Genomic DNA, 23764 nt, shown 5'->3' with positions numbered 1-23764 from the left:
GCACAAATCCCAAGGTGAATTCTGAGAATATTCTACAATTTATTCCCATGAATATTCCAATCATATTCTAATCTGTTGTGGCATGAAATTTGAGGAAGAGGTGATAGTTCCAAAACTTGGTCAAGTTTATACTCATTTTTCTCGACATTTTGCAAGGAATCCACTAGTGTAGTCAGAATTGGGCTCCAGGAAGCGAATTTTTGGGTCATCCCTAGATGTGAGGTATTTCCATGTACTTGCCATTATTTTGCTAAGATAATAAAGAGGCCTTTCCAATTTGAAGCTAGGCCCAGAGACATAGCTCACACATTATGAGTGAACTTCATTAACAAATCTTGGTGCATTTTCTATATTGTCTCTTTTTTATGTTGCTTCTTTATGGATGTTGAATTTATGGTATTTTCATGCCCTTTAAGCAATTCTGTTTAAAATCATTGAAGAAAGATCCTCGATTAGTTTGCCAAACCTTCCTCTTTCATTTTGGCATCACAAGGTACTAGAGGACATTAGAAATAATTTAGGTTCTTTTAAAAAAGCAGAGAATGAAATAATACAGCAAGGATTATTTACCTTTACTCGTATATGTTATGGAGAAATACACTTAAGCAAAGGTTTATCTACTCTATTCTACTAAAAGATAGATCCTTTCAATGGATCCAAACTTTGGATTATGAAAATATGGCCTTTAGATGTTGTACATGCTTTCAAATAGGACATTTATAGGATTCTTTTCCACAGGCTAAAAAACCCCCAAAAAAGAAAAAGGGGCAGGCCCTAAAAAAGAAAGGTTGACAACCTTTTGATCCCACTTTTTCATAGGATGAAGAAGAGGAAATGAAGGAGGACCCTCCAATACAATATGTTGTGAAGACTCAGAATCTCGATGAACACACACAAGAAATGCAAAATATACAAGAAACAGAATTGATCCATGCATCTGAACATGTAGGAATTATGGTGTGCAAAGAGGATGGGATGGTGGGAACAAAGAGAGTCCATGTGTTGGAATGTTTAGATTCTGATGAAAAACACCCCCCGTGGTGACTATGTCTGAGTTGGTAGTTATTCATGTTGACTCTTCTATAGAGGTTTGGTAGAAGGTCCAAAGAAAGAAAGGAAAGATAGAGAAGCTAAGTAATTAGTATGACACTTAAATTATTTTTTGAATTATATTAGTCTTAGCACTAAGAAGTTGTTATCTATTCTCACAAGACTCTGGTCTTGCATATATTAAACGCTTTGAAGCATCTACAAAATGTAATTTTGTCCCTTTTTTAAGTTGCAATGAAGCTACAGTGTTTTCCAAGGAAAAAAAAACATAATCTAAGAGGCTTTCCAAACATATTTTTTGGTCAAATTTGCTCAAAATTTGATAAGAATTTTTTGGAATCATGAAGTATGCACAATCCAAGTGTCCCAAGGAATATTCATTGCAGTGAATTCATTTATTATATTCAAAAAAAAAATATAAATAACAAAAAAAATAATTTCACCAAAAATTATTTAGTCGAATTTCAACCAAAAACTTCAAAACATATAACAATTAGACAATACATTTTAAAATCATTATATTATAGTATTAAAAATGTATTGTACTAGAAAAAATTATCCACCTCTCTCTAATCAAAGAATTTTTTCTCTCCTATTACATCTCAAGTCATGGCATGTTTACCACATGTCAAGCTAGTTGGACCTTCTTGTTGGAGTATCCTTTGACAACATTAATTAAATATTAACTTACATCTAAAGTATGTCATAATCCTATCCTTTTATCAAAGTATTAATTATTTATTTATTTTGTTTTATTCATATCTTATCTACTCATTTCTTAGTGTTAATATTATTAAACTAGCAATTGCACCATGTTGCGAAGGAAACATCGTAAGGCATAAATTCGAGAAGCATCATGACATATAAAAATCATTGAAGAAAAAAATTAGTAAACAAAATGCTATCCAAGTGTCTTAAATCATAAGCAACAGTTTCATGTGAGCTATTACATCCTTGAAAGTTTCCATTGCTAGTGGCATATCTCTGAAGTGACAATTCATTCAGCAGTGGAGAAACTTTAGCTTTAACTAAGAAATAATATAAACCGAAAATGCATAGTGCTCAAGATTAACCATGCCTTTATTATCCTACAACTAACTATTAAGACTAGCTATTACCCATAGAGTAAAAGTATATAGGCCATGGATCAAAATCTTGTGAAATTAGCATATTCCCTTCATCAACTCTTCCCATATCCTAAATGATGCATGTTGTTTCGGCTCAAAGAATTTTCTAGTTTGGGTTTTGAGCAAGAATTTTCTAGTTTAGGTTTTGTCAACCTATCCCTTTAGCCCTGAAGTTATAAGCATCCACCCTCGTCTGGATAATGAATGACCTTTTGTATATGATGATATTAATCCCAATGGTTGATTATCCTTATGTAATTATCATGCTAGTTGCAAAGAAATAGGATTAAATTTCTACAATTACATAGAACCAAAATCATTGAATTGGGTTTGCATTAGCCAACGCTTTGAAGAATGCATGATCGTTGCTCTTTTTCATGAGTTTCTTTGAAGCCGGTATGCATATTTGATAGTCAATACCTTATCCCTTAATAATGATTAACATGTTCTTTATATCTCCAACTATGAAATGAATGTTGTATTTGTTTTACAGTTCCATATTGTATCCACATGAAGATTGGAATTTGGATTGAAATAAAATGTGGGTGTTGATTTGGGGATGGCTCGTATAGATGGTGACACAAAGCAACATAATTTATCTTCTATGAAAAGAGCTTGGGGTGTTGTGAACATTGTCATTGGATGTGGCTTTGATCCTAAAAACAGAAGAGTTTATTATACATTAAATGGAAAGCAATTTTACTCTCTAACGTGCAAATTCATTGAGTTTAGTAATCCTCTCTACCCAATAATTGCAGCCAACTATGATGTGGCTATGTTGGTAAATCTGGGCCAGAGTGCATTCGAGTATGCTCCGGCCAATGATCAAAGGGTGGTTGATCCATGCTTCAAGAGACCACTTTTTCCTAGTCCTCAAAAAACACCTGCTGTATTGTATGAAGATAGTGGTGATCATTTCTCGATGGGTAAACTTGATTCACAATGGCTAGAAAATGTTGACTCTTCAAATACACATGATGTGTAGCTGAAACACTCGCTTTCTAAGGGTGATTCTGAGTTCTTTGAGATTGCCCTCGATGCAAATAAGTAAATACAGAACTTGTCCATATATGGGATTCTTTGCCAAATGCATCATAGTAGAGTTGTATATGTGTCTCATTATACTTCTTTGGTTCATCTCTTTGTTCCTGAGATTGGTAAGGATATCCAATTTTGAAGCCCAGGCCCTCCCCTCTTATCTCTTCTATCTAGAAAATATTATATAGGTCCGCGTGTGTGTTTCATTGGAAGGTAATGTCTTATGTATAGTACTCTTGATTCTAGTGGCAACTGGCTTGGTTTCAGATTTCATCCCAAATCAATCATGGGGTGAGAATGGAATTGAATAATTGTGATTGGTCATTTAAACAACTAGGCGATGTTCATTTCATTTTTGGAATAACATCCAAAAGATTAAATGCACACTGCAAATTGGTGACATGATTCACGAGGATCATGACATGTTCACTTTTTTTGGGGCTTGTGAATTCTAATTGTATTATGGATCTCTCTCAAATTTAATGAAAATATTGGTTGAAGATACTATTTTAAAACAGTTCTCCTCAAAATACAAAAAAATGTCTTGTTGTAATTTCAAGTTACCAGGGATCATCTGTCACATCAAATGAAATTTTATAATTCTCCTCCAAATACAAAAAAAATGTCTTCTTGTAGTTTCAAGTTACCAGGCATCATTTGTCACGTCAAATGAATTTTTCCATATTATGCTGACATGGCCTAAAACATTCCACTGCCACTTTCACAAGGCAATGTTTATTTCCAAACTTGTATAAATTGGTCGGTATTAAATATTGGAAAATCCAAAACTGCAAATCCATTAAGCATTAGAGAAGTGAGCATAATAGATTGAGCAAGGCATTATGGACAGAAATATTGTGATTGAGTAGACATATTTGTTGACTACTCCTTCATTAGTGTGGAGTGTATGATGAATACCACAGTGCATGTTAGAGGTGTGAGGTCCACAACAGAGCCCTCTCCTCCTGCCCAAGAGGGGGAAGTTGAAGTCAAGAGCAATGGACCAATGACTATTGCATGGAATTGTATCAGCCTTATAACTCCAATCAAAAGCAAACAGGTGGAACTGGGTATGTCACATGAACACTACCCAAAGTTGCTAGATTCGTTCAAGAATTGTTTGCTTTTTTAAATTCAAAGTTCAGAGGATGAAACAAGAAAACTACCAACCAAGATATCTGTGTCCATCTTCAATGTCATTGGTAATTTAATGGAAATATGTTATCCACTTGGGTTCTAGAGAAATGGATTGCAACCATATGGATAAATGGGGATAGTCTTTTATGAATTGAATTTCAAATTAAAATGGCAAGAGTTTCCCTCAAGATATATTTGATTTAAGCCAATAAGACTACAATTCCAACAATAATGAGCGGCAAAGGAAAACAAGACATAACATGACATTACAACACAAACAAGACAAAACATGACATTACAACATATCTTCTATATAGAGCGGCAGAGGTGCAATAACACAAAACCTAATTTTAATGACATGTGATTTGGACCTTAAGCATTTAACAATATGCATTTACAGAAATCAACTCTATTAGAACTTGAAAGGATACAACCTAAACACTTCATTCAATCCATAAAATGTAAGGGGGATGCTTGTAGGACAAAATTCAACAGGGAATATTATTGGTAAATGTTTGAAAAACAGTGTAGTAAACATTCTTATTTTTAATTTTTTCTGGGAACATTGTTCTGATCAGTTTTCTCAAAATTTGGTGAAATTTTAGAAGAATTGTTGGAATTGTAAATATTAGTGATTGAGATTGCACAATCCAGATTTAAGGGGATTTTTCAGAAAGCTGAACCCATTTATACATTCAAAAATGCAATTCCAACAATAAAAGGTTGCAATTTCACCAACAATTACATGGATGGATTCTAGTAATAGTTGCAATTACAAATCCCAAAAATAGCATGTTTAAACTTATCTCTTTGAAAATTTGATTTAAAAGCATGTATTGCAATGCTCTGTTAGATAATGGAAAACGAAAATTCATAGAAACAAAGCTAATTTTCCATCTTCAGTCATCATGGAACATAATCATAATGATCCTGAATGAAAATATGTCTAACATACTAATCTACTGCTACTTCCGATAAAATGACAAGCACTCTAAGCTCCTTTGATTCTTTTACATAGACAAGCATTTGATGTAGTTGCTAGCTTCAACAGATAAAAAAGGCATAGTGATCTTTATTTTTGGAAGAACATATATATCATAGAGCCAAAGGACAGTCACAAAAAATTCCCTGCACCATATAAGCAAGGAGAGCTAGCATATCCACTGTGACTCTGATCTTAAGAAGAGTAGTGATTTTTATAAACATTTACATATACTTCCATTCACTCTGAATCTAACCCACATAAAATGTTAGTTCATCAAGGAAAGTTGAAATGAACAATATCAAATTCAAGTAGTGTTACGATTATTTTCAGTATATTTGTACCTTTATGACAATGTGGTATACAGATAAGGAGAAAATTGTTCCTCATATTCTTTGGATTTACCCTGCAGATTTTGAAGAAAATTTTCAATCGAAAAATAATGCAGGGGCACCTCATGAGCGTCTCCCGTGAGAGAAAGATCAACGATTATTTTTCCTATCAAAGGACCCATCTTGAACCCGTGGCCAGATAATCCAGAGGCGATTAGAATAGGGGACTTGGAAGTTGTTGACATTTGTCTTTGTCAATGGAAAGAAATTCGCATCTTCTTCTAATAAAATAAGACTTTGGTTGGCCGGCCCGCACATCCATCTGACGAGGAGAGTTGTTTGTGCTCCTCTGATAGTGAATGGAAGGAAAAGCCTCCAGCATCTTACCTTAATAACCCTTCCCAAAATGACCAGATACATTTTCATTATTATAATAAAAAACATAATAAATAGACGATCGCCCTTTGCATCTAGATAGCAGAAGTTGAATCCATCTCTAGATTTGCTTTTTCAACATGCAAGGATAGGAAAATTTTGAAAGGTAATAGAAAAGGGTAATTGGAGATCACGCTCGGATAAGGGCGTCGATCGAACCACCCTCTATTTGAGAAACAACCCCCCTGTATGATGGCGTCAAGCCTTTAAGTGTTGGTGCTCCATATGAAACCAAACTTTTTCTCCTGGTTCAAAATGTAGAGGAGATAAGTGTGCATCTCGAAACTGCTTATATCATTGTTGGGACAACTGAAGTGTTGAAAATGGCAACAAGAAATGATAAAAATAGCACTGCTAAAAATAGCAGTTTGGGTACCAGTGCTGGATTGGGCAATAGGGAATGAAAAATCGAAGTGCTAAAAATAGAAGTTCTATTTTTAGTAGTTCAGTGTGGATTCCTATTTTAGTCAGACCCTAGACTAGAAATAGGAAATAAAATTCGAATTTGACATTAATAGCAGTTTGTAAATTAATTATCTTAATTCATCTTGAGTTAATTAGTTAAGGAATTATGAACTTGAAGTCTATGTGAGGACATACAACAGTTTCTCCTTTGATTGAGGGATTTAACCATCAGTTAAAGGATGAGGATGAGTGTAATTATGAGTTGTAATTAGTTGGCTCAGTTAACTGAGTCAAGTCCAGTTAGATTAATTTAACAAGTTGTTAAATTAATGAGATTCCGTTTTTTAATGTTTGCATGCATGTAACAACTGGTATTTTCAGATAATTGAAGATTCACTCATGGATAACTCATGCATCTCAGTTCAGATAGAGACCTAGTTAAGATCAGATGGAGGGACAGTGTACTATCAGTTGCTAGGATATTCCTTGTGAATATTCCTTGCATGCAGAAGGAATATTATTCCTTGTGGATTGCATAGTTGGACCTGAGGTTACAACAGGTATGATATGGCCAATTCACACATGTTATGACATTGAACCCTAATCAAAACTGCGCAAGAAAATAGGAGCTTGGAGGACTTGTGTATCCTATATATTTAGGCCTAGGTAGTCCATGAGCTTCATCATCAGAGTACAAAGAGAGTAGGATAGTTTTTGAGATGATTCTTTTTGTATGTTGTTGAGGATTTCCACTTGATTGATAATACAGAGATGGGGTTTTAGGCTGGTGCTTTTCCCGAATAAATTCTTCTATGTTATGTGTGATTGATTCCTTCTTATCAGTTATATGTGTTCATGCTTGATATTGCTCACGGTTGATTAGCTTCCGCAAAGTTTATGGTAGATGTAGATCTAGTATTATGCTTTAGTGCATTGCATATATCAGTTAGATTTGCAGCTGAAATTTCTACATGATATCAGTGAGCTAGCTAATTTGTAGAGAAAATTCTACATGGTATTGGAGCACAGGGGATCAAGGAAGAACAATATACAAGAAGGAATTTGAAGTTTATTATTCGGGATATAGATCTCAAGTTCTTATCACATCTATTTCATCGATGGTGCTCTATGGTTTGAGGCTTGAGTATGCCCCTGATGGCAGCTCAAACTATATAGCTTGGAAGGATCACATGGAGGCAGTATTGGAAGATAACGGCCTTAAGGACTTCATTGATCAAGAAGTCCCTAAGCTTATTGATGCTACTCAATTGGCGAAATGGAAGAAGTGTCTGGCTAGATCTAGGGGAATTCTCTTGGAGGGAGTGCGAGATCACATTGTCTCAATCCTCCATGGGAAGGAGACTCCATTTGCAATGTGGAAAACACTAAAAGATTTATATCAGAATAACAGTGATCAAAGGAAGCTGGCACTAAAGGACAAACTTCGAAAGATCAAGTGTGAAAAGGATGAGATGATCTCTATGTATCTGACCAAGCTCATCACATGCAGGGATGAGCTTGCAAGTGTAGGGGTCGTGACAGCTAATGATGATATGGTGAGTCTAGCACTCCTTGGCCTTCCTAAGAGCTAGCATAGCTACTAGGACTCGGTTAATGGATGGGAGAAACTGCCAGATTGGGAATGACTATGGTCGGATTTGATGCAGGAGGAGATCAGATAGAGCACCAGAGACGGTTCTTCATCCATGGAGGATGAGGAGAGCTATGCCTTAGTGAGTAAGGCAAAGAAGGGGAAGGAGAAGGTTTCTCTTTTCGAATCCAATTCTTCCAATGGTGGGAAGAAGGTTGAAAAATCAAAAGTGCAATGCTTTCGTTGTCATGAGGTGGGCCATTATGTTGCAAATTATCCACAGAGGAAATCCAAGAAGGGATCCGGGGAAGGATCTGAAGGTGAGGCACTTGCTTCATAGTTTGAGTTGGATTTCACACTCTTCGCATGCATGGTTTCATCCATGGTGGGAAGTGGTTGGTTTCTTGACAGTGGAGCTTCTTTCCACATGACCGACGACAAAAGTTTGTTCAGTACTTTGGAGGAGAAAGATCTCTAGATACTCATAGTGATGGGTAATGATGAGAAGTATAGTGTCTCAGGTGTAGGCATGGTTATTTTTTAGAGGGAGCATGGAGCTCTCCTTACCTTGAACAATTTCAAGAATGTACCATGATAGAAGAGAAACTTGGTGTCAATTGCGATGTTGGAAGACAGAGGCTATGATGTAGTCTTTAGTAAGGGAAAGGTTTTCCTTATACACATCATCACTAGACAGGTGAAGCAGATTGGTTCACGGGTCATGAACCTATATGCTCTTGAGGTTCAAGATGCATGCAAAGCCTTGAGAAACAAGGAAACTGATGGACACTTGGTGGTTGAGAGGGAGGGTATGTTACCTCTCAACATGCAGCGCCAAAAGAAGTCTCATATGATTTTGGAGGAGCCACGATTGGTGTAGTAGCTTCAGGAGGTTGCGGAGAAGCCACAACAAGGGAAGCTGAGAGGAGATCGAGTAGAGACATCTACTCATGCAAAGACCTCCAATAGGGGGAAACTTTGAGCCAGGTGGGTTGAGGGATCACATGCAGTCATACCTCCAGGTGGGAGGTGGGGTGATGTGGAGTGATCGTCCCAAGGAGGAGGGGCAGGATCCTTGAGGTACCCAACCTCTTTGATTCGACTTTGATACGGGAGCCCCGATGAGGAGTAGCAGAACTGATTGATTGGGTAGAGACAGATGCGGATGGAGCAGTAGAGAGAGCTACAGTTCAGGGAAACCTAGGACAGCACAGAGCTAGTAGGCTACAGCAATGCGAGAGGCACAAGTGTGTTGCATAGTGCAGGGTAGCACAGAGAGATGTGCAACGGTGCGAGATGCATGGAGATGTTGCAGTAATGCAAATGTCAGAGAGGAAGCACTTGTCAACAGCAGGTAGAGCTTCAACATCAAAGTATGTTTCTAGCCCAACAGAGAGGTTAGTTGGGAGTTTTTTTTTGTTCTGAGAGTTGTTGGAGCGACCACACTTGGGAGAAGTGTTGCATGCAAAACATTCTGAAGGTACAGGATCGGGCTCGAGAGGAAGCCTTTCTTATTGAGAGGGAGTGTTGAAAATGGCAACAAGAAATGCTAAAAATAGAAGTGCTAAAAATAGCAGTTTGGGTACCAGTGCTGGATTAGGCAACAGGGAATGAAAAATGGAAGTGCTAAAAATAGAAATTCTATTTTTAGCAGTTCAATGTGGATTCCTATTTTAGTCAGTCCCTGACGAGAAATAGGAAGTAAAATTCGAATTTGATATTAACAACAGTTTGTAAATTAATTAATTAATTCATCTTGAGTTAATTAGTTAAGGAATTATGAACTTGAAGTCTATGTGAGGACACGCAACAGTTTCTCCTTTGATTGAGGGATTTAACCATCAGTTAAAGGATGAGGATGAGTTGTAATTAGTTGGCTCAATTAACTTAGTCAAGTCCAAGTAGATTAATTTAACAAGTTGTTAAATTAATGAGATTCAGTTTGTTAATGCTTGCATGCATGTGACAACTGGTATTTTCATATAACTGAAGATTCACTCATGGATAACTCATGCATGTTAGTTCAGATAGAGACCTAGTTAAGATCAGATGGAGGGACAATGTACTATCAATTGCTAGGATATTCCTTTAGAATATTCCTTGCATGCAGAACATATATTATTCCTTATGGATTGCGTAGTTGGACCTGAGGTTACAGCAGGTATGATATGTCCAATTCACACATGTTATGACATTGGACCCCAATCAAAACTGCGCAAGGAAATAGGAGCTTGGAGGAATTGTGTAGCCTATATATTCAGGCCTAGGTAGTCCATGAGCTTCATCATCAGAGTACACAGAGAGCAGGATAGATTTTGAGCTGATTCTTTTTGTATGTTGTTGAGGATTTCCACTTGATTGATAATACAAAGATGGGGTTTTAGGCTGGTGCTTTTCCGGGATAAATTATTTTGTGTTATGTGTGATTGATTCCTTCTTATCAGTTATATGTGTTCATGCTTGATGTTTCTCATGGTTGATTAGATTCCGCAAAGTTTATGGTAGATGTAGATCTAGTATTATGCTTTAGTACATTGCATATATCAGTTAGAACTGCAGGTGAAATTTCTACATGATATCAGTGAGCTAGCTGATTTGTAGAGAAAATTCTACATGAAGGGCTTCAGATACGTTGGCATGACGTTGGGCTAAGGATCAAAGAAAAGAGAGGCCATAGGATTGCTCACGTTGCTGATAGGATGTGCCAGAAAAGCTTCGAAAACCCTCTTCGACTGAATAGAATTCTACCTTCTCTCTCCATGTCTTGTTTTCCAAGATCTTGATTTGGGCGCGAAGATTCGATCCCTGGACCTCCGAATGGCCTGACCTTGGGTTCATATATCTCAGGTCGTCCCTAATCTTGGACACTTTGCAATGAGAACGGACGAAATCGACTATGAAATTATCTGAGCGTTTAGACAAATTTGTACATGGCGTGTTGTCGTGTACGACATAGAAAACAGACACATCAGCCAGGGAAATTGCGAAGAAGAGCATGCAGACCATGAACTTCTTGCCCACACAACTATAGATGACCTCCAACTTCAACAGTTTCACAGCCATGGAGGCTTCTATGAGCTTCTCTTGTGAGGGCAAGGTCAGCCATTATCCATCCTATCAAAGGACCCATCTTGAACCTGTGGCCAAAGAATCTAGAGGCGATTAAAATAAGGGACTTGGATGTTGTTGACATCTCAATATTTGTCAGTGGCAAGAAATCAATGATGAAATCCTCATTAGGGAACATATGTATATTGAATACATGCAAATCTCGGCGACAACAAGGCTTTCTGACATAACAATTCCTCTGAAACTTTCAGCCAACCAAGGGCTTACCTTCTGCCTCAATGCATCCAGATCAAGCAACAAGGCCCTCTTGTCTGGGTCACATGGGTAACCTGCATGAATTGATACCTTGAGCAATCTGGGGTATTCTAAGGAGGGTGTCCCATAGAGGTAAGGTTCATTGTAACAGGCAAAGGTGGGGAATCCATTCTCTGGAAAATAACTCTGAAAACCCTCTTCGATTGAATAGAATTCTACCTTCTCTCTCCATGTCTTGTTTGCCCAGATCTTGATTTGGGGCGAAGATTCGATCCCTAGACCTTCGGATGGCCTGACCTTGGGTCCATATATCTTGAGTTGCGCTTGATCTCGAACGTTTTGCAATGAGAACTAGCGAAATCAACCATGAAATTATGCAGTCAGACGCTTTGCAATGAGAACGAGCAAAATCAACCATGAAATTATCTGAGCACTCAAACAGATTGGTACATGGCACAATGTCGTGTACGGCGTAGAGAACAGACACAATAGCCAGGGAAATTGCAAAGAAGAGCATGCGGACCATGAACTTCTTTCCCACACAGTTGTAGATGACCTCCAACTTCAACAGTCTTGCAGCCATGGACGCTGCTAAAATTTCACCCACAGAGGTAGTTAACTGCAAAGAACTATTCAACAAAGATGCATGAGAGTCGTTTGCGTGGTTGGGAAATGGTTTGAGTATCAACCGTCATTCAATTCAAATCAACAGATAATCATAACTCAATCATCTAACAAAAGATTCAATGGCACAGATTATGACAGGAAGGCAGCTAGAGAGTTCTTTTTAGAGGGGAACGCCTTACGCCATAATTATACCACCTTAGATAATAAAAACTATTATTTTAGCAATTGGTATCAGTTTCACTCTCTCGGCATCAAATATGAAAGTTATCCACATAGGTTGTTTGGTTTGTTGTATATATTTATGATACAGTGGTGATATCACTTTTTTCATTGCATGTTTATGATATCTGCTCATATGGACAAAATGTGCTATCTTTTGTTTAGATCGTTTATGTGTTTCCTGAAATGGGGATATAGTTATATGTTTCAGACTTTGGAGGATCAATTTTTTATCCTCTATCGTGCTTTTTTTTATAAATATTTTTTGGAATACACTTTGAAAGTGTATATAGAAAATGTAATTTTCTTCATTTAACTATGAACGAAATTACAAGATTTTTCTTTGGAAAAAAAAATAAATAAATAAAAAATTATACAACTTATTATTATTAATATTATTATTTTTTTAATGGCCATGATAATTCTTTATTTACCAAGTCTAAATATTTTAATTAAAATATAATTAGTCCAACCATATGAATTAAATGATTTGTAAACATAGATGAACTCAATTCATGATAAGCATCAAAACACTTCATGATACATCTCACATTGCATATATATATATATAAGCCCATGGGGTGCAGAATAGATGGTGATGGGGTGTATTGTTGAGGCACTCCATGATGTGAAGGTCATCGATTCGAAACTTCGTGGGAAAAAATCTAGCCATGTTAAGGGTTGGTGTGGTCCAGACTGGGTGCAATCCTCGGGTGATTTTAACATCTTAGATGCCCCTGGGTCATAGTTTCTCAAGCCAAAGGCTAAGTGTGCAGTCATCTCAAGACACACACACACAGATATATATATATATATATATAAGAACATGTAACAAGACTCTTACTCATGGAGATTCACCCTCGCTTAACCATGGAGATTCATACCCTACAAATAGGCTTGATACAATACCATGGCTTACCAATAATGCATGCCCAAAATATCATAACTCATTTCATATAACACTTGTTCACATGATATTTTTTTTCAATTAATCAATTTAATTGAAAGGAAAACTATTTCTTAGATAAATTTTAAGTCGTAGTTTATCTGTTCTATGTTTTGGAAGGTTTTCCAACATCTTTTCCAATCTAATTTGTCTAGAATCTAACAGAGATTTCTTGGAATCACAAGTTTGAGTTGTAAATTCTCCAAAATTTGAGTGCTCCAAGGGATTTTCAGGGCGTTGAATCCATTTATGCAGTCAAAAACTCATTTTAAACAACAAAAATTAGGATTTGGCCAAAAATAATTCACCGAATTTCGACAAAAACTCAAAAACGTAGCTTGTTTAGATAACACCAAATTTTAACCTTTGATTTGTCAAGTCAAATCCTTACCATCACCTAATAATTATTGTCAATTAAATTAAAAGTTTGAAACCTATTCCAAAATAAACATGCCTATCCACGTAAATATAATTTATTATGCTCATAGGCATATCTATTTTTGAATAGAGCTTTCAAAATTTTCATTTCATTGTCAATAATTATTAGGTAGATGGTAGAAATTTAACCTCCATAGAATATTCTATAATATTCTCAGTGGTATACACAAATCAAAGGCTGAGATTTATTTCCAAAGTAGTAATGTCTTTTTGGCCTGATTAATAAAATTCATTAATTAAAAAAAATGTCATATGAACAAGTATCATATGAAACTAGTAGATATCCATCTTAAATAGGGATCTAGCAAGTGCCTTCGGTGATCAATTTTTTTAAGATGCAAATCCTTAAGGAAAAAAATCTTTGTGTTGATGAATTCCACAGCCCATATGACAATGTTGTATGATTTTGTTTGTGCTCAATGTAAGGTTGACACGTGTCCTTTTAAAATTAAAAGATGACATACTTAAGAAAGAGAAAGGACATATTTTATTATTTTCACTTTTTTTTTTCAAGTGTAGAACTTGAAGAAAGGTTTACACCTAAAGGGATTTGATATCTTTCAACGTATGATAGATCCAAAGTTGGAGGGACTTAGGTTGGTTTAGAGTGCAAAATTTGGAAAAAAAAATTACACCTTGAGAAATTTGATCCCATAGATCTGTACATAAGATGAATCTATTATATATATAGGTATTTTTAAAGTGCATTTTTTAATGCACAAATGAATTCAATGCTTTGAAACTTGGATTGTGTAGATTACACAATTTAAACTAAAGTTGCAATTGTTAGATTTTAGACAAAATTGACTAAATATATATATAACACTAATGAATAGATATTTTATAAAATCTATGCCTTGGAACACAACAAAAATCCTAGAGATTTACATCAAATTAGAAGGTCAGAATCTTCGTCAAAAGAAGATAGACTAAGAGTTTCTACATCATAAACACATCGAATTGTTTGCTACATACATCCTGCTAGCATGTTGGCAACTGTAAAGCCTATAAAATTGACCACAAAGTAGAACAATTTTACAATATATCATCATTCACAAAAGAGGAGTCAACTGACATTAATTCCACCGGATCTGCACTTGCATTTCCATCTGAAGTTTGTTGTCTTGAGGCTAGACTTGCCGAAGAGAGGTTCTCCAACTGGATGTTAAGGTCATCTATTTTGTCATTTTGTTGATTGATCTGATTTTAAAAGTCTTGCATTCTTTCAGATTATTCTGCAATCATGAGGGAGATCTAAAGGAGCAACTGCAAGAGGGAATGACAATTTATGTTTTCATTTATAGGAGGGTGTGGGAAGAGGTAGAACTACTGCAAGAGGGAATGACAATTTATGTTTTCATTGATAGGAGGGTGTGGGAAGAGGTAGAGCTTTGAGGATCCCTCCCCTCCATCTTCTCAATTGATGTTGTTCATTGCGACCCTAAGAAATAGCTCTCTCCAATTCCAACCACTGTCACTAGCCAATAAAATCCCAAATCCTCAAATAGTGCATGCCAATTATAACAAAATTTGAACATAGAATGTCGTTAGGAAATACCACAAGGAAATACCAAGCATGGACAAGAACCTTATGCAGTGAACAAGAAAGAAGGTAATTTATCAAATTCTCCCTCGGATACCAAGGAGACTTATGCATACTAGCCATCATGTGGAGCCACGAGATGTTGACCTACACCTCACTCGAACTATCTTGACCCCAGCTAATTGCCATCGAAATTTTGCCAAAATTTTAGTACAAATAGGTGATACTTTCTTTGCTTTCCAGGACCCCGGGTGTCACGCCCCTACACCTGCGGTAGTCTTTCAACCACTTATAGTGAGGTGTGGCACTACCAATCGTTTTCTTTTCACCAATACTTACGATTGTAGACTACGCCTAACATTCCACTTATCCTACTTAGTTTGTGTTTCGCAACCAAGTATTATTAATGTGTTCCTTTATACAAGTGAAAGCCCATAACATTCAAATAAACAACATTATACAAGAGAAATGCACAACAATATAAAGGGAGGAGAAACTCCTTGCAATATGAGTCTGCCTGAATCAATATATATAATCTTCTTTTACAAGTACAAGTTAAATCTTTGGAAACCCCAGATTTACACTTAGCCAATTTTCCAACTTCGGCAAACTCGGTTTCCCAGCTCGTCGGCGCCTCTGCATGGTCGCCGCACGACTTACCAACCCTTCGTTCACCTCGTCGCATGATCATGTTGTTTTCCCAACTTGGGCGCGCCTCGTTGTAACCAAGTTGCCACACACGGGTGCCTCCGCATGAGTCACACCTTCGTTCACAACCTCAACACTTCACCGTTTCATCATGCACGGCGCACCCTCACCCGATCGCATGTTCGCATGATTCTTCGTTTCGGCGTGCATGGCGCGCCCTCGCCTGGCTGCCCGTCTGCACGTCCACCCGTTCACCCAACTCGTTCACCCGAGCTCGTTCACCCAAGTCGCCACACCACTTCACCCGAGTCGCCACACGACTTCACTCGGTTCACCCGAATGACCTCACCCGGGTCGCCACACGACTTCACCCGGGTCGCCCGAACGACCTCACCCGGGTCGCCACACGACCTCGCCCGGGTCGCCCGAACGACTTTCCTGAATGACTTTTCCGAACGACTTTCTCGAACGAATTCTCGAACAACTTCCTCGAATGAATTCTCGAATGACTTTCTCGAACGAATTCTCGAATGACTTCCTCGAACGAATTCTTGAACGACTTTCTTGAACGAATTCTCGAACAACTTCTCGAATGACTTTCTTGAACGAGTTTTACACCTGAGTTCCGCCCGTCATGCGGGCTCATCCACGCACTGCAGAACTCCTTGTTCATACTCGTGTTGATCAAATGATGGTCGTTTTCCTCCAAACGCCCTCCAATATATATGGGCGGGTGGCAGGTTGTGTCACCTAGCCGACCCACATCAAACGCCCAGCTGACTCGTTCATAATGCGAACTCTCACCCATGAGGTAGGTCGGCCTGCCCAACTCGTGGGACCGCCCCCTCATCATTCGCCCAACGCCTTATAAACTCGTCCAAGGTTTGTTTCATTTCATATTTCTCACGTCCTTCGCATGGTGGAGTCGCCCTGCCCGTCACATAGACCGCGGGTCCTAACATCTTCCCCCACTGGAATTCATTGTCATCCTCGACAATATCTCATCCCGGCAACCATCTGTCACCAAGATCACCATACCAAGGTATACACCTCATCGGTATGTCATACATCGGAAATCATCTCAATCCATGACCATCGACCATCTCGTCGCAATCTCCACATGCTGCTCCCCATCGTGGAAGGCTGGCCCTTCCATCTCAAGCTACATGCTTCTTGCAACATCTCATGTCGACCTCATCATGTGTCATCCTTGTGTGAACTGCTGCCATGATACTCCAACAAATTCTAACACGTCTCTGCACACTGCATGCCCCCATGTTTGAACTAGTTGGGTAGCTAATCCAACCGTCACGCCAAAACCATGAGAATGTACATCCTCATGTCACCATCAATTGTTTCTCAGAACATCCTGTCACATCCTCAACTCGATCAAGAATCCATCTCCATACAAGTGTAAGCCATGCTCAGATCCATGAAGTAGTCCTCATCTTATCTGCAACATGCCGTCCATGATGTTTGGTACTAATGTGCTACATGAAATCAACCACATCTAACCCAACATCATCATCCATATGTGTGCCTCCTCAATATGAAGAGACTGTCTCATCAAACTTTGACTCTTGATGTGCCACATCCAGGTCCATGAAGCAACCTCCATCATATCTGCAATGTACCATCCCTCAAGTCTGCCATAGAAACAAGTATGTACCTGTCCCATCTATCCATGTGCTGCCCATAATCATAGATCAATCAGCTCCCATGTGTCATAGGTGGTTGAGTCTCGGCTCAACCCATGCCCAAGTGTTGCCACCAAGGCATCATCAGTGTTGTAACTTCATCACTCCAAAGTGTCTCATATCGATCCTCCACATCGAGTCACTCTTCCAAGCCACACCCATACATGTACTCGGAAGTATGCATCCCATTCTGCATCAAAGTTCCTGACCTCAACTCCTCAATGATTCAGATCCTCCAAGTCCACCATATATGAAGTTCCTAAAAGTCACAACCTCATGTCATCATGAGCTCCATGAGTCATCTTCAACCAACATCTCAGCAAGCATACAAGTCTTGGCCCAAAGGTCTCTACAAGATGCCTCAGCTCTCCATGTAGTAGGAATGCTCCATAGTCTACTCACAACTCCATCCAAGTCCATGGCCTTGTTGTACATAAGTGCACAACCTCTCCATCGGCTCATAAATAATAAGTCTCCATGTCACACCAACAAATCCACCTGCACAACATCTCTACCTTGGCACTCCTCATTGGATTCCCATAAGTGACATCTCTACAAGTGCTCTTGCACAATGTCCCTGCATAAGACTGCCATGCTCCATGTCTCCAACGTGATGTCCATGACTACGCTGCCCATATAGTCCAACCAAGTAGACCCATCACAAAAATCGGTCATCCTCATCCAAGTCTGCAATTTTCAGTCTAGTGAACTCAGTCACCCAACCATATCATCATCACATGAGTCTCTCCATCATAGCTCCCCCACTAAAGGTTCCACCAAGACTTGATCTTGGTCTCGGCCATGAGAAGTCCACCCAAGTATTACCATACCTCAAGTGTGTGCCCCCAAATCTGTCCATGAGTCATGCCGAGCACTTAGCTAATTCTCCATGTGGCTAAAGCATGACCCAATCCTTCGCAACGATCATCATGTTCCTCCCATGTCCCGAGCCTTTGTACCTTCTGCCACAAGGTCACAAACAACCCCAACAAGTCCTGCAACAATCAACAATCCTTGCTTCTCCATACAAGGTCTCATCATAGACATCCATGGTAAGATCCTCCCTAGCATCGGCAAATTTATTTTTCTCTTCGCTGCATACGATCCATCCACCAAATGCCCAAATGAAATACAAGTATCAATAGTACTTACATCATCCTCATGAGGCTCCTCCATGTGAGTATCCCCATCCATCCATGTCTGCAAACTGCGCGATCCTGGTCCAACATGATCAACCTCAAGTTCGTCCTCCATCGTTGTCATATCTGCAACATCCTCAATCATCATGGCTTCCTCTTCCTTGTTAGCACAATCTGCAACTTCATCTTGCTCCATTGTCTAACCAAGTTGAAGAAGTTCGTCTTCAACATTTTTTTCCAAGACTTCAAGTTCCTTTCGTATTCAGGGATTCTCTTCTTTCAACTGCTTCAACCTGTATAAGGTAAGCAAGAGCTTCCCTTCGCATTCTTCCAAACTTTCCATGCCTTGTCGTTCAGCTTGGCCCAAGCACAAAGCTTCTCCTCTGCTAAACCTGTTTCACCTTTCACCTGAATCACCCTGATATTCCACCTGTCACCTGCAAAACTTGAACTCCCTTTCAAGTCTTCGGTCTTCGTAGAATCAGCTCCTTGATTCAGTTCATCAACACTAGCTCCCCGGCACTAGCTCTGATACCACCTATCACGCCCCTACACCTGCGGTAGTCTTTCAACCGCTTATAGCAAGTTGCGACACTACCAATCGTTTTCTTTTCACCAATACTTACGATTGTAGACTACACCTAACATTCCACTTATCCTTCTTAGTTTGTGTTTCGCAACCAAGTATTATTAATGTGTTCCTTTATACAAGTGAAAGCCCATAACATTCACATAAACAACATTATACAAGAGAAATGCACAATAGTATAAAGGGAGGGGCAACTCCCTGCAATATGAGTTTGCCCAAATTAATATATATAATCTTCTTTTACAAGTACAAGTTAAATCTTGGGAAACCCCAAATTTACACTTAGCCAATTTTCCAACTTCGGCAAACTCAGTTCCCCAGCTCGTCGGCGCCTCCTCACGATCGCCGCACAACTTACCAACCCTTCGTTCACCTCGTCGCACGATCGTGTTGTTTTCCCAACTTAGACGCGCCTCGCCGTAACCAAGTCGCCACACACGGGCACCTCCGCATGAGTCACACCTTCGTTCACAACCTCAACACTTCACCGTTTCGTCGTGCACATCGCGCCCTCACTCGGTCGCCCATCTGCATGATTCTTCGTTTCGGCGTGCACGGCGTGCCCTCGCCCGGCTACCCATCCGCATGTCTACCTGTTCACCCAACTCGTTCACCCGAGTCACCACACGACTTCACCCGGGTCGCCACACAACTTCATCCGGTTCTCCCAAACTACCTCACCCAGGTCGCCCGAACGACCTCACCCGAGTCGCCACACGACCTCGCTCGGGTCGCTCGAACGACTTTTCCGAACGACTTTCTTGAATAAATTCTCGAACAACTTCCTCAAACAAATTCTCGGACGACTTTCTCTAACAAATTCTCGAACGACTTCCTCAAACGAATTCTCGAACGACTTTCTCGAAAAAATTCTCGAACGACTTTCTTGAATGATTTTTACACCCGAGTTCCGCCCATCGTGCGGGCTCATCCACGCACTGCAGAACTCCTTGTTCGAACTCGTGTTGATCGAATGATGGTCGTTTGCCTCCAAACACCCTCCAATATATACGTGTGGGTGGCGGGTTGTGTCACCCGGCCGACCCACACCAAACGCCCAGCCAACTCATTCATAATGCGAACTCTCGCCCATGAGGTAGGTCGGCCCGCCCAACTTGTGGGACCACCCTCTCATCGCTCGCCCAACGCCTTATAAACTCGTCCAAGGTTCGTTTTGTTTCATATTTCGCACGTCCTTTGCACGGTGGAGTCGCCCTGCCCGTCGCACGGATCGTAGGTCCTAACACCGAGGCCAGAGCTCGACTGTAAGATAAAATTTCAAGGACCAAAGACAGAAGTTAATTTACCAAATTCTGCCTTGGATTCCAAGGAGACTTATGCATACCATCCACTATGTGAAGCCACAAGATGTTGACCTGTACCTCGGTCAAACTATCACAACCACGACTAATTGCCATTGCTCAACAAAAACCTGCATGCTCAATGGGATCTCTCGAACATAAAGGAACTAGATCCAAACTTTCATATTGTTCCAATGACCATCATTCTCCTTTAAATAGATAAGAACCAAATCCAATCCATTAATCTCCTTCATGAATGAGTGTATCGAGCTATGTACCTCCTACACAGGTGTCATCCTTCGTTTTGGTATGAGCAATAGATCTATGAATTCAGATTTCTTTAGCTTATCATGCACATAGTGTGAGTTTATGAGTCGGATCCATCTGTGCAGTCTCACCATGAGCGAGGTACCGAGAGGCATGTAGCCTACATGTTGGCCCTTGTCCACCTTCCAAGAGGGTTTGTTGATGGATATAATTATTACTTCGCTTGTCATTGAATAAATAGACATTGCATTTATGCACCGGAGTTGGTCAGTCTATCCCAATTTTTTTTTATGGTTTGTACACATATAGGTCCTTATCATTTTCATTTGTGAAGCCGTGAGGATGGTTTTCTATCCTTTTTTCCCGTTGATTTTTGTTTGTCTTTTCCTCAAACTGATTGGCTCGTTTTTCTACCTCAGAGTTCTGGCTCTTATGAGAGAAGCTTTTACACTGAAAGGAACCCATGATACTCATGATTATGATTTTTTGAAGGAGAAGATTTAACAACTTAGCCTTAGAAGTTGTACTTTTATGAAATAATTGAATTATTATGTGGGAGTCCCCCACAATTGTGATCCTCGAGATTCATTTTTTCTTGGCACACTGAGACCTAGTAAACGCTTGTACATCTCTGCCATGTTGTTGGTTTCATTGCCAAGACTCCAGGCATACTTAATTTCTCATTTCTCAATGAGATCCCAAAGGATCCCTCCCCCTCCCGTCACCCTGACTGAAAATATACTTGAAAAGGGCTCAAATGTAGAATTGTGAGACTATTTGAAATGTTTTAACTGTAAGATTTTTTATTTTTTTGTAAGTGTGGCAATTCCTTTCTATTCATTTCAAAAAACAGACAGGTATTACATCCATATCCAACTTGGTCAAGTGCCCTCAACCTGCCCACTAGGAAACCAGGTATGTTTGCCACCTTACCGCATTATAAGCCATCCAAAATCGAAGAATATGATACTATCTAACAACACTATATAAGCCTACTTATATTTAATTCTCCTAATAACTATATATCTATAACAACACATCAAAGTCTGCAATTTAGTCATTTACACATAACAAAATTTTGAAAACCAAACTATGCAAATCACATTGCTACTCATCAGACGAGTCAATGGGCGTTAGATCTTTTGCACTGGACCTTGGCAGTTTGGTCTGAGGAAGGCATGGAATATGCTTCTCTATGCGAATAAGGCAGGTGTTTTGTTGTTGAATCTGTTGTTGAATAAACTGAAATTCCTTATGGATTTCCTGAAATTATATTTATGTCTTAGATGTTCTAGAAAAATACATCATCGAGGCTTTGGCCACGATGTTTTTCATCAACCAATAAAGATAAATTGTTTTTTGAAACTGAGTGTATCGGACTCTAGAATGGCGAGGGTACAAGACGAGATCCTTCCATTCTTCCATATGCAATTCAGTACTTTCGACCTGCTAATTTAAGTTAGACTCCCACCTTGAAATTATCTATTGAATCTGAGGCTGAGTGTTGGAGTGGTAGGCCTGCGTTGTTTCCCAAATTAGGCTCAATGTATTTCTACAACCCCGTCCCCTGATCGGATCTGGTTGGGTCTAGCAACTACCACACCTCATTCCACTACCCTGACCTTCCCTTGTTGAATTACCTCAGCCTAATGAAGGATGCACCATACTATATCACTACCAACCACAAAGGTAAGATAAAAATCAATATTCAAAAGCCAAGACCGCTAGCACCAGGGACCTTGTCCTGATTGGGAACCAACACACAGGAAGACAAACTAGCATAGGGTCCTAACGAAGCCAATGAGGGTTTAGACCTATAGAAATGAAACAACATATTACAATAGGACAATAAGCATATAACCTATAAGCCACATATTTCCTCACGACATTGAACTAGGTTCGACGAAACAAGCCATCAACAACATCCCATAGGTCCCCGAGCTTTCTTGAAAGAGGAATCATCATCAATTCGAGGGTTTTTTTTCCTAAAGTTCCCCATATCATGCCAAGCAACAAGTTCATTAAAGATACTAAATATTGAACAAAATACCCTATGCACGAGACACAGATCAAGTTCCACTGCTCAATCCTTGAATGCATGCACATCATAGAAAGTAAAATTTCATAACTAATAGAGATATTTCGACAATACTCGCGAAACCCAACAAAGTAAATGATTCTTTCCTCCCATATTTCCTGGGCAGTTTCGTTTCTAACCCAAGATGCAATCTCAGAGACAACCATCCAACTAATTATGAAGTAGCATATGAACACAGGGGTAAGGGAATGCACAAAGCGAACAGATTTAACATACCTGCAACAACCACCTATTGAGAGAGGGGTGATGGTGTTTGCACCTGGATGGCTAGCCTTGTGAGTTACCGTTGCAATCACCCTGGAGACTTTTGGGGACCCTGTTACAATACAGACAAGACAACTTCGATTCACTGCATAAAACCCTGACGATATTTCGTCTCGTCGGTCTCTCCTCCACCATTTAATTACTATCACATGCCTTGCCACCTTGGACATGAGGGGGTATGTGTGAGGGTTGTCATTCGTCTAGCCCCCATCCCTTCTCATAACTCTTCTAACCGTGCCATGGATCCCACCAGTGCTCGTTCATTGACTCTCACCCTGATCAGGGATAAGATTCTTTTTTTTTTCTCAATTGCTTTCTATAATATATACATGATTTTTTTTATCCGTACATAATATATACATAGTTGATAATGAAATTTCTTATTTAACATAGATATTGAAATATTTTATTTGTGAACGACTTTATCCACATTGAAATATTTTTTTGCTATTAATATATTTTTAAATACATGTCAATATTACTTAACTCTTTGTAATCCATATTAAATTTTATTTATTATTATTTAAACACCACAAATCAATTTTATATTAAGAATTGAATAAATTA

This window comes from Pinus tabuliformis, chromosome Q (assembly GCF_031772625.1).
Source record: "Pinus tabuliformis cultivar Carrire ecotype Pingquan chromosome Q, CPIR1, whole genome shotgun sequence".
NCBI classification, from domain to species: Eukaryota; Viridiplantae; Streptophyta; class Pinopsida; order Pinales; family Pinaceae; genus Pinus; species Pinus tabuliformis.
The sequence above is the reverse complement of the archived record's forward strand: the minus strand, read 5'-3'. Positions refer to the sequence as shown.